The 9244-nt window shown below is 43.8% G+C and overlaps 1 long non-coding RNA gene across 2 annotated transcripts; it reads left to right on the top strand.

The window, feature by feature from the left end:
- The first annotated feature begins 5434 nt into the window (after positions 1-5434).
- On the top strand, positions 5435-6771 carry LOC137841042 (uncharacterized). 2 transcript variants are annotated; one of them, XR_011088366.1, is made up of 4 exons: positions 5435-5888; positions 5997-6074; positions 6149-6420; positions 6509-6771. It is a non-coding gene; the product is annotated as an uncharacterized lncRNA (long non-coding RNA). The 2 variants fall into 2 exon arrangements; XR_011088365.1 differs by lacking the exon at positions 5435-5888 and having other exon boundaries at positions 5958-6074.
- The last annotated feature ends 2473 nt before the right edge of the window (positions 6772-9244 follow it).

Here is a 9244-nt window from a genome sequence, read left to right as displayed (position 1 = left end):
ACAGATCCTTATTCTCGCATCTCGCCCATTTGTGTCTTGTTCCAGTACCCCATTTGTCATCAGGGTGCTCTGGTTCCCCAGCACCTGACGCAGACCTTGTTTGTCCGGGCGACGTCTGAGCCGGCATGTCTTTCGTTTCTTGTACTCTCATTATCTCTGAGGTAGGCGGTATCGTTAAGGGTCTTGCCTAAGGACCCACACTGACTGTTGGTAAGGTAATCGCTCATTGCTCATATTGTGCCCCTGCCGGGAATCGAACCCGGGTCTTCCGTTTGTAAGTCATGTCACTTACTGATTGAGCTAGTCAGCCATATATATATATATATATATATATATATATATATATATATATATATATATATATATATATATATATATATAGTATATGTATATATATTGTCATGTAACATGGGGGGTAAAGGTGGTGCAAATGGTAAAATATGGATTGTTCACAGGAATAAATTGGCAGAGCTGAAATTCCAAATTTGTCCAAAAGATAGCGCCAGACCAAAACATGAGACCAAAAAGGGGCCACAATAAGCTAAACTAGTTAAAATAGAAATAAAACAGGAACACGGTGTCGGATTGTGAGTCACGCATGGAAGCACAAATGTGATTTTTACTTTTTGATTTCTTTGCTTGGCTAAAAATGTATTCTGTAACAGCTTAAAGCAATATTGTTAGTCAATTTGATCAAGAGGCCCGCCACTATGAGAATAGTGGCGTGACATAAATTGTTTGGAGAAGCACAAATGTGATTTTTACTTTTTGATTTCTTTGCTTGGCTAAAAATGTATTCTGTAAGAGCTTAAAGCAATATTGTTAGTCAATTTGGTCAAGAGGCCCGCCACTATGAGAATAGTGGCGTGACAAAAATTGTTTAAAGAAATAGATCAAAGGTTTGGATTTTTATTTCAGAGTTAATTGAAGCGTAACTTTAAAAAGTTATTTTCATGAAACAGGAAGTGAAGAAAAGGGGAAGTGAAAGGCTTTACCAGGGGCTAGCTGTACATTGGTGGAAAGTAATGCATGGTCAAGGCGGAAACATCTGCTGAAGGACAGCAGGTGTACGAGCGTGGGAAAATTGTCCAAACCCTATACAGCGTGGGAAAACTGACCAAAATCTATAAGGCGTGGGAAACTAGGCGGTCTTACCCTATAGAGAGGATATAGGTACCAGACAAGCCTATAAAAAGTCCTGCAGGAGCAGCTAAGAGGCTTTTTCCCCCAAAGAATACGTGAAGAAGCCCGAAGGAGCTTCAAGATTTTTTCCAGAGTCCCGGGATCTTTGTGTAAGACGCAGGATCGCTGGTCCGAAATTAACTTGGATTTACTCCAAAAAATTGGACTGGACAACTTTACAGGAGAAACTAGGTGAAGGAAAACGACTTTTATGTATTTTAGCGAGAGTGGGGAATAGTCATCGGGCCGCCGGCCTCCTCGAGGCCAGCCTGTTTCTCTAATTTGGATTTTAGAAGTAAGATCGAATTGATCACTCGACTTTGCTTCCACCAAAAATAGCACGCAGCTGGTATCTACCTTTTCCCTCTTTCATGAACTGTGTTTTCCAATCGAATTGTTCTGGGATTGAATGATTTTATTAACACGGGTATCAGTGAGTGAAATTGTTCGGTTTCTGGAGTAATTGAGATTTGTAATTCTGTTTCATGTTTCTTCAATAAATGTGTTTCGTATATTATTTACTTGGTTGTGCTCTGATTTGTACTGAATGTGCAATCGATGGTTTGGGGTTGATTTGACGATTTGATTAATGTGCGGGGGGTTATTATGGTATAACATAGGACCGTAATAAATAAAAGTAACATCAGACAATTGTAGAGAATTGAATAACTTTCGTAGTTATTTGAGACACGAGTGAATTTCAATTCGTTTGAAAGTTTGCTTCGTCTGAATAAATTAACGGAAGTGTTTAAATTGGATTATTAGTTTGGTGTAGAACTGAAAGTAATTTAATTATTTGAAGGGCGCAGGCCCGTTCCCCCTTTTGACGGGCCGCGTAAAAGGTAACTCCGAACATGTTAGAGAATTAAATAACTTTTGTAGATATTTAAGGGAAGAGTGAATTTCGTTAAAAGTGAATTCGTTTGAAAATTTACTTCCTCTAAATAAAATAACGACGATGGTTAAAATAGATTTGTCATGCGGTCGCGTTTATTTTTTCAGTTTTTTGTCTCGTCAATTGTCGTAACTTTACTTCCGGTTTTATTTTGTCATCCCTTCCGTTTCAGTTCGTGTTTCCTTCCTCGGTGTTTGGTTGTCTTGTCTTCCCTGATCCCGATTGTGTGCACCTGCGTAATCGACACTAATTGTCATCACCTGTGTCCCCGCCCTTTTGTGTGTATTTAGTCCGTGTCTTCCCCTTGTCTTGTGCCAGTGTGTCTTGCCTCGTCCCGACCACCAGCGATCCCTTGATGTCCGAACTCTCTGTAAGAACCCTCCTTTTTGTCTCGCCACCGAGCGACGCTTTTGTTTGTGCCTTGGTCTCCATCGCCTTTTTTTCAGTGCGACTCCTTTAGTTGGTACTTTTTGCTACGTGTTTTCCCTCGTAAGAGGCGTTTTGATTTGTACTTTTAGCCTTTTGACTCGCCTCAGTGCGACACCTTTTGTTTGTACTTTTTGCCACGTGTTTTCCCTCGCAAGAGGCGATTTGATTTGTACTTTTGCTCAGTGTGCTTGCTGGAATAAATCCCAGAAAGAAACGACTCTGCATCTGAGTCCTCCGTCTTGTCCCCTGCCTGACAGTACACACTGGCCAGACATGGACTCGGCAGAGTCAGAGCACCTGTGCGCCGCAGTGCGTTCCCAGGCCTCACAGCTCGCCCAGCACCAGAAGCAAGTGGGCGACTTGAGGGAAGAAATCCGAGGAATCGCTAAGTGCCAAGAAGAATTCAGAGGAGCGGTCGCCACCCAAGTAGCACAGCTGGGCCAGCAAATGCAGGACGTGCTCTCGCTCTTAAACGCGGGACCAGCAGTGACTTCCAGTACACCCGCTGCTTCCTCAGTTACTCCCCTTGCCATAGCTCCCATGACCGGCGGTGCCAGACTGGCTCCTCCAGAGCGCTACTCCGGTGAACCCGGCCTTAGCCGGGCATTTATTACAGAATGCGGGATGCATTTTGAGAGGGCCCCAGCAGATTTCCCCACCGAGCGCTCCAAGGTGGCCTACATGGTTTCATACCTGACGGGAAGGGCCCGCACGTGGGCCACCGCGGAATGGGCCAGGGATTCCGTCTCCTGTCACTCTCTTCCCGCGTTCATCAAGGCTCTGCGAACGGTGTTCGATCCAATCTCCGCTGACCGAGAAAAGGCTCGCCAACTCTGTCAGATAGTCCAGGGACAAGACACCGTCGGGGACTACGCCATCCGGTTCCGCACGCTGGCCGCGGAGTGCGGTTGGAACGCGACGGCACTATATGACGTCTTCCTCCGGGGCCTCTCTGGGTCCATACAGGATCAGCTAATCCCCTTAGACCTTCCCACCGACCTCGATGCCCTCATCGCTCTGGCTATCCGCACTGGCAACCGGCTGCAAGAGTGGAGGAAGCACCGAAGCAGGACCACCCCCGCCTTCGTAAAATTTAAAATTAAATTAAATTTGTCGGGCCGCGTCAAAAGTTAAACAGGACACGATCGAAAAATAGACTTGCCTTCCAAATTAATTACTGGGCAAATCTAAATAGAGTAAGACATTTTTATTCGTTTTAAGAAAGTTGTTAATCTTTTTAAAGCAATCAAGTGGGGTGAAGCACTCCGACAGTTAAGTGCTAGATTTACATATAAGAAGTTAGAATTAATAATATAAAGTGCATTAATTTTCTTCTTAAATGCTATTATTGTCACACTTTTATTAATTCGATTCTCTTTCGAATAAACAAGTTGGTCGGCTCGCTGCATGAGCGACCAAGTGGAACGGACCCATATAACATTTACTTCGGCAAAACTAGTGCTTGGGTGCGCTATACAAACGAATCCCTGAGGTCGTAACAAAGACATCTAAAAAATATCCGTAACAAAATAAGAACTTCAAACATTAGCGGGGAGCCATCAATACGATGCGGTCACTTCGAAGTCCTGCCTCGAATAGAGTTACTCGGCACGAGCTTCGGGTGATTTGAGAGGGATTGCCGTCGTACAGAAATTAGATTGATTCCGGTGGAGTTAATTTAACTCGGGTGGTTAGATTACGGACGAATCTCCGAACCCGGCTAAAACAAACCCGTTACCGGGAAGCCGGGGGCACCTTAATCCAAGAGGTGCGTTTGACAGCACCCAACCAGAGTGACGGGAGGAGCACATTTCAGAAAACGTGCTCAGCTCGTCGAGAAAATGCGATTTAAGCAATAAAATTAAAAATGCACCTAAAACCTAAACCAAACGTTGCAGGTGGTTATTTCTTCATGCGCAGTGGTCAACGCGGCACTCTCTAGCTGCCAAGAGCACTTTTTACTATGCGCACCCAACCAGAGTGACGGGAGGAGCACATTTCAGAAAACGTGCTCAGCTCGTCCAGAAAATGCGATTTAAGCAATAAAATTAAAAATGCACCCAAAACCTAAACCAAACGTTGCAGGTGGTTATTTCTTCATGCGCAGCAGTCAACGCGGCACTCTCATGCTGCCAAGAGCACTTTTTACTATGCGCACCCAACCAGAGTGACGGGAGGAGCACATTTAAGAAAACGTGCTCAGCTCGTCGAGAAAATGCGATTAAAGCAATAAATTTAAAAATGCACCTAAAACCTAAACAAAACGTTGCGGGTGGTTATTCCTTCATGCGCAGTGGTCAACGCGGCACTCTCTAGCTGCCAAGAGCACATTTTACTATGCGCACCCAACCAGAGTGACGGGAGGAGCACATTTCAGAAAACGTGCTCAGCTCGTCGAGAAAATGCGATTTAAGCAATAAAATTAAAAATGCACCTAAAACCTAAACCAAACGTTGCAGGTGGTTATTTCTTCATGCGCAGTGGTCAACGCGGCACTCTCTAGCTGCCAAGAGCACTTTTTACTATGCGCACCCAACCAGAGTGACGGGAGGAGCACATTTCAGAAAACGTGAGAGAGGTTTATAAGGCGGCAAGCTTTGATGTCTATTCATATGCAAATGAGTTAGGGGGTAATAAAATTTTATGACCTATTGATGTTAAGATTTATGGCTTTTTTTTTTATTGGGGGTCATAAATCACCCTCTTTTGATTTGTGGCGGGGTTGGGGGCATCAAGATGGCGTCAGTCGTGACGGCGCCATCTTTGACTGTCGCCATTTTGGTTTGCTGGCGCCATTTTTAAGATGTGGATATGTATGGGCGTGTATTTTTATGAATCAAGACAGGTGCAGCACCTGAGCTAGCTTTGCTAACAGCCCTCTGAGCTACCTTTGCAGAGCCTTTCTGTTGAGAAGAGGAAGGGAGGAGGGGGTTAGAGAGGCGTCATTAGAGGTGGCAAAGTTGGCTTCAAGAGAGTCGCATATAATTTGAGAAACAATAGCTCAGCCAAAGTTATCTGAAAGCGGGAGACGCATGTAATTTGGTAAACATTGCTTTAGAGGATCAAGGGGGTTTTGGAGGATCAAGGGGGGTTTTGTTGAGAAAATCACACGGCTACAAGTCGCAAGGTGTTGGTGCATAATTTGACAAACAATACTGGGTCCGACGATATGAGAAAGACCTCTTTGATGCGTCATCAACAAGCGGCCAAAGTTATCCGATTTCGTGCGACACGTGAGCTCATAGGCGTGGTCTTATCCCCGCCGAATTTAAAGTTTGGTGTGGACGAGCATCATTTTGGAGAAGACAAGACAAGACAAGCCATCGCTCGGACCAACGGGGGTCGAAGCGCGTCAAAAAGCTGTTTTCGAGAATGGTTAAAGGTAAGTCATTTTACTACATTTCTCACAATAATAATAATAATAACAAATAATAATAATGATAAATAATAATAATAGGTTATTTTATAAAACAAGATGTATTGTTTACAGACAACATCGTTTTTGCCGATGTCCACGCATCTTTTGACGACGATTTTAGCGACGTTTACCTAACACAATCAGACTACGGTGAGTCAATCGCGCATCTAAGATAGTTCATATAGAGGGTATTAGTTGCTGATTTTATTTTTTGTATGCGTCAGATCTCCTGGCCGCTGCCACTAGAAAAAACAATCGGCCGACACAAGCTGCCTCCGACCGCCATATTGGAGCAGTCGAAACGTCCGACCGCCATATTGGAGCAGTCGAAACGTCAGCGCCAGCGCGACCGGCGGTATCAGAGTCACGTGCTACTGTTGAAGCCAATCCACTCTCAACCCACACCGTTCAGCCGGAATCAGCGACGGACTCAGAACTAGTTGAAGCTCTGTCTACTTACGAGGGCTTGAAGCATCATCAAGAGTCGACAAACAAAGTTAGAAGCATTTCCTTCTATGTTATCATTCGACTTGCTATTTTTGATAATATAAAGGCTTAACCGTTTTTTTTTGTTTTTTTTATAGCCACTTCCGGGTGAGCGTCGTGACACGAAGGCTCAGAGAGAGAGCAAGGGACGGGGGAGGAGGAGAGGGCACCCCTTCTACAACACGCACCACTCAACCAGCAGGGGGTCTCTAAAGTGTCGTGGTAACTGTGTCTACAAAAGACGGTTACAAGAGTGTTTTAAGATTATACATGCTCTTACAGATTTAGCCGAATCAAAATAGGTTTGTGTTGTTTCTGTTGTGTTTTGTAAAAGAAAATATAATGGATCATCCAAACCTTACGTCAACGGAGTCAGATTTCTTAGCAAACATTTCTGAAATAGATTTACCGTCATTTAGCGGGCCAAGCCAAAGAAGTGACACACCAGAGCTAAATTTATCAAACGCTAACAATGTGTGTACGAGTCAAATAACAGATTTGCTCAACAATGTGACCGCGGCTTTGTCAGAGGGGAAGAGACCAGACAGTCCTGCTATTCTCACTCATTTACAGGCTGTCATAGATGAATTGAACAATCAAAGTATGAATGAAGGTCGACAGAGTCCGACACAAATCCCGTCACAATTGCTAAACATGATAGCAGAATTAAACAACCAAGCTAATGGCAACAACGGGCGTATCAGTCCTGACATTCCTGTGCAGTTGCTAAACATGATCCAAAATCTAAATACACAGCCTCTGGTTGATCCGTTGACCGCTAACACTGTCGATTCATCATCGTTTGCTGTTGACGATGTTCAGCCGATATTTCAGCCTAACAACTGCTCTGTTATAATTGATCACGAAATAGACGTTATTGACAACAACACACCAGCATTTCAACACACACCCCAGCAATCTAACAACGGTTCTGTATTAGCTGACCAACACGGCGGTTCTATTGTAATCAATAGGCCACATTTCAATAATGTAGAGGTAAGGCGACGGTTAAATATACCATCGCAACAGAACATTAATGATTTTGCAACCTTCTACCTCCAGATTGAAGATAAAATAGATGATGTCGTGCAAGAGGTAGCTAGCAGGGCACAAACAGGTGATGTAATTCAGATAGAGCTCGCGGCTGGTAACGATAGAGCTCACATCTACCAGCAAACTAGTGATATAAACTCTATCAGAGATAATGTATCAAACTTGCTTGAACGTTTAGCCCAATCAAACACAGAGCTTCTGGCTGATGAGGGCTTAGAGCTCATTGTACAAATAGTCACACCATTGCGTGGTGGTGGTGGAATGCGTCGAAGGCTGTTGAACACTACCAACAGAGAGATTTTGAGGTTGAAAAAACGACACCTACACATACCTCGTAATAAAGACAATAAATTGTGTTTCGCTCTCTCACTAACCTATCTGCTAAATGACACACTCACGACAAAACAGGCCACAAGACAAGCGCGACTCTTACATGAGAGTGTAGGATTGGATTGTCAAACACCTGTGAGTCTGGGCGATGTCCATAAATTTGAGAAAGTCCTCAAACGGAAAATAACTGTAATGTATCGAAAAGAGGACTGCCGCCCCATGACCTTTTTCGACACGCGTTACCCCAAAACAGATAACGACACTTTATTTGTCTTAAATCTTGAGGGCCATTTTTACGGCGTGAAAGCGATTGAGGCCTTTGTCGGCCACGCATTTTTTTGCAGGCATTGTTACAAAGGGCATGAGAATTGGCAACAGCACCATTGTGAAGGACACTGTGGCGTTTGTCTTGATCCAGGCTGTAAACAGCGACGGTTTAAACATGTCATCTGCCCCGACTGTAACAAATCTTGTCGTAATGAGGAATGCTTTACCAAACATAAAGAGTCTCGATCAATGAATCGTGTCAGCAACTGCACTTCATACAAAAAATGCTTGGAGTGCGGTCTTCAATATTATGTGAGAGCTGATGGTACCGGTGCTAAACATCGTTGCCCCGTTAAAAAATGCACAGTGTGTGATGAGATCATAAATCAAGATGACGCATTGTTGAACCCTCACATGTGCTACATTCAGCCCATCAAACCACAACCACCGTGCAAAAATGTAGTCTACTACGATTTCGAAACTTATGTAGATTCAGACGGTTTACACAAACCTTTTCTCATCTGTTGCGAATCAAATAATGGACTGGCGAAGCATTGGTATGGCACAGATTGTGTTGATGAATTTCTCAGATTTTTCCGAATGCCACGGTTTAAACAAACTACGTTTGTTGCACATAATGCGAGAGGTTTTGATTCATACATACTGATAAGGAGAATGCTTGAATTAGGTCTCAAACTCGACATTCTGATGCAAGGGAGTAAAGTTCTATCATTTGTCGATTTAGACACAAAATCACGATTTATAGACTCTCTCTCATTCTTGACGATGCCTCTAAGCGCAATGCCTAAGGCCCTGGGGTTTGAAGACAAATCAAAGGGTTACTTCCCACACAAATTCAGCTCTTTAGAGCATCTAAACTACGTAGGGTCTCACCCTGACCCCACGTACTACGGCACCGAGCGAATGTCACCCTCCCAACGATCAAAGTTTGACGAGTGGTATGCCAAAGAAGCTAGCAATGTGTTTGATTTTGCTAAACAGGCAATAGCCTACTGCGAGAATGATGTTGATCTGTTAATGCAAGGGTGTGAAAAATTCAGGAGTGAGTTTTTTGAGGCCACCGGAACAGATCCATTCAATGCGGTAACAATTGCGTCGGCGTGCATGAAAGTTTTTCGAGCTAATTTTCTGACTCCTCAAACACTAGCCATTACACCATCAGA

This window comes from Syngnathus scovelli, chromosome 16 (assembly GCF_024217435.2).
Source record: "Syngnathus scovelli strain Florida chromosome 16, RoL_Ssco_1.2, whole genome shotgun sequence".
NCBI lineage: Eukaryota > Metazoa > Chordata > Actinopteri > Syngnathiformes > Syngnathidae > Syngnathus > Syngnathus scovelli.
The sequence above is the reverse complement of the archived record's forward strand: the minus strand, read 5'-3'. Positions and strand labels throughout refer to the sequence as shown.